The 3250-nt window shown below is 40.8% G+C and overlaps 1 pseudogene; it reads left to right on the top strand.

The window, feature by feature from the left end:
* The first annotated feature begins 404 nt into the window (after window positions 1-404).
* Window positions 405-505, top strand: LOC147367751 (U6 spliceosomal RNA; annotated as a pseudogene).
* The last annotated feature ends 2745 nt before the right edge of the window (window positions 506-3250 follow it).

Here is a 3250-nt window from a genome sequence, read left to right as displayed (position 1 = left end):
CCGGAACAAACTTTGGGAGATGGTGAAAGACAGGGAAGCCTGGTGTGCTGCAGCCCATGGGCTCTCAAGGAGTCAGACTTGACTGAGCCACTGAACAACCTTCTCAGACCCACTGAGTTAGCGATCCATTGTGTTCCTACATCATTACTATCTCTGGAGATTCTTTCTACATAGTATTCCTATTTATACTTGAAAAGAACTTTGAGATTTACCAAATAAAGAAAAGTCCCAAGAAGATAGACTTTAATCCATCTCATTAATTGTCATCCATTCACTATTCATTTGTTCGTCTAAACAGCACTAGTCAGATATCTCCACTGCGCCATGCAAGGCAGTTAGAGGTTGGTGGAAATCAGATCAACTCCTGCCCTCGGGAAGCTCATAGAATGAGAGAGAAAACCCCTGTGAAAGCAGCACTTGAACTAAAATTACAATGATACACAGAAGATTAATGTGGCCCCTGCACCAGGATGACATGTAAATTCATGAAGCATTCCATATTTTTGTAGAGCAACTATCGTCCAATTAAAAAAATAAAAATAAAATAAAATCTCTATCTGACCAAAAAAAAAAAAAGAGCTGTGGGGCAAAGAGCTATCCAGAATAAGTAGGGAAGAGAGCACAGAGGGAAGACAGATGAAGTCTGCTGAGGGAGGCGGAGAAAACTCCCAAGAGGTGTAGGGGTGGAAAGCTGAGACCTCTCCCTGCTCCATCTGCCATGTTAAAACTCCCCTCATCCCTGTGGTAGCTTCTCTTACACCTTATTCTTCTCTTCCTCCTCAGCCAGTTCCCTGGTGTATCTGGCATTTTGGGCCTTCTCTAAATAGCAACAATGTGATATTAACACTTTGGGCCTGCCAGGTGGCTCAGTGGTAAAGACCTGCCTGCTAATGCAGGAGTCTCTGGAGCTGTGGATTTGATCTCTGGGTCAGGAAGGTCCCCTAGAGGAGTAAATGGCAACACACTCCAGTATTCTTGCCAGGAAAATCCTGTGGACAGAGGAGCCTGGTGGCCTGCAGTCCATAGGGTTGCAAAGAGCTGGACATAACTAAACACACACGCAAGGCAACAAGCTCCCCTAAGAATTCACCTACACTCTTTCAGCTCCTCGGTCTCTTTTTTAGTTTTCAATTTGTGGAATTAGAATATCTCGTCCATCTGCTAAAACTATTTCTTCAGTTGTTACCTAATTAAAATACCTAGGTTATATAGAACCAACAGGTGTGTGTTACAAACAGGTATAGGAAACAAAGATAATCACCATCAAATTGTCAAAAGATCATAGTTGAAATCTTGAATCCAGCTTCAACTTCATGGCCTTGGGCAAGAGATTTAACTTCTCTAAGTTTTAGTTTATTCCTCTGTAAAATAGGGACAGTCATGTCAAGTTCACTGGAAGATACCCATGAGATGATATAGAAGAGAAATTGCTCCACAAATGTTTGTCATTATGGAGATTGTTATTACACAAATACTTTGAAAAGAATCTACTATCTACTCTGAACAGTTTTTGATATCTTTAATTTGTCATGGTAGTCCTTGATATTGTAATCTCACAGAACCCTGTAAAAGGAAGCATGTCCAGTGTGTGTTGCCTGATTTCTGTTTGTGGTCATATGGACCACAGGGCTGTTTGTGTCTCACTGGTCCTCATCCAAGCTCTAGAAAGAGCCTCAGTGAGAAACAGGATATTTTCCTTGTTAAAAGGGCAGATAGCAAATTTTGGATCATTGAATCTCCTCCTTTTTATTCGGTGCTTTCAAACTTTTTATATATCCTGTTGTGTGGTTTCTTCCCCTGTTGGTCCTGGCTAACCTAGAAGGCTAAGGATTTTTCTCATGGAGAGCAGATGAGGCTCACAGGAGATTAGTTATATGTCCCAATACTGCCCCCCAAATGGCACCAGATGAAGACAATGGAGCACCAATGATGGGAAGCTCATTTCTCAAACCCTGCTCCTAACAATGAAGTGTGAGAAGTGCATACAATGACCAGCCATGACTTCGCATCTTCTGAGAAGCACTTGTCCCAAAAAAAAACAGACCTGTGCCAAACTGAAGACATTATTTCTAATTCCAGCTCTGTCAGTATCTCCCTGTGTAGACTTTGGTGAGTCACTTTTTGTCTCTGGGCCTTCAAGTCACTTGAAGTTTGGGATGTTATACTGCATTCCTTCCCTGTGCCCTTGAAAATAATCCTAAAGCACTTCCTGCCCTCCCACGCCTCTCAGCTTTGAATGTGTTATGTAGCTGAGCTAGGTTGCCAAAGCTGCAGTCTGATTTCCCAAGCAGAGCTGATATGAGTGTGGGACTCTTGCTCATGATGTTGGGGTTGGGGGACATAAAGAGGTTTATGTTGGTGCATAGACTAGATCTGCATGTTAATCTGCTTTCAAGGACAGTGTAGATGGTAAATTATTGTTCTGCTCGTCTAGGCTTCCATTTCATTCTCACTGGAGCAAGACCCAGGACACTTACAAGACCATGTTAAAAATTTAGTGGATTAGTATTATAGGATAACAGTATAAAAAGGGCATGGACGTCAGACTGCGGACTCAGATAAAACTGAATTTATCTCCTTTCTTATTAACTATATGACCTCGGGAATACAGTTTAAACTCCCTGACTCTCAGTTTCCCATTTAGAGTGTCGTGACAATTAATTAACAGTGGATGTGACTTAGGGTACTACTTATTAAAGCATAATTATAGCTTAAAAATGAAATACAGTTTCTGATAGCAATTTCCTTCCAGGCTACAGTATAGAAAGAGGGGAAAAGAATAACTTTACAATGGAGAAACCTGATGTATCCTACCTCAGTAAAGGTGATCAAGGGAAACATCAACAATGATAAATCATGTTGATAGTATGAATGCTTGGTATGATATAATGATACGATGTGGCACTTTATATATGTAAGATCATGCTGTCACAAACTCATAAGCCCAGTCTAATCATGAGAAAAATATTAAAGTCCAATATGGAGGCATTCTATAAAATACCTGACCAGTACTCCTCAAAACATCAAGGTCATCAAAAACAAAGAAAGTTGGAACTGTCACAGGTGAGATGAACCTAAGGAGGGGGTGAGTGAAAGGAGGGGGCAGATTAAGAGGTGAAACCTTCCAGTTACAAAATAAATGAGTCACAGGGATAAAATGTACAGAGTGGAGATTATAGACAATCAGATTATAATAACTTTATGCAGTGACATACTTACTAGTAACTAGACTTACTGTGGTGAGCATTTT

This window comes from Bos grunniens, chromosome 8 (assembly GCF_055505025.1).
Source record: "Bos grunniens cultivar Pamir isolate PY7600 chromosome 8, Bosgru_T2T1.0, whole genome shotgun sequence".
NCBI lineage: Eukaryota > Metazoa > Chordata > Mammalia > Artiodactyla > Bovidae > Bos > Bos grunniens.
This window is presented reverse-complemented; position numbering and strand designations above follow the sequence as displayed.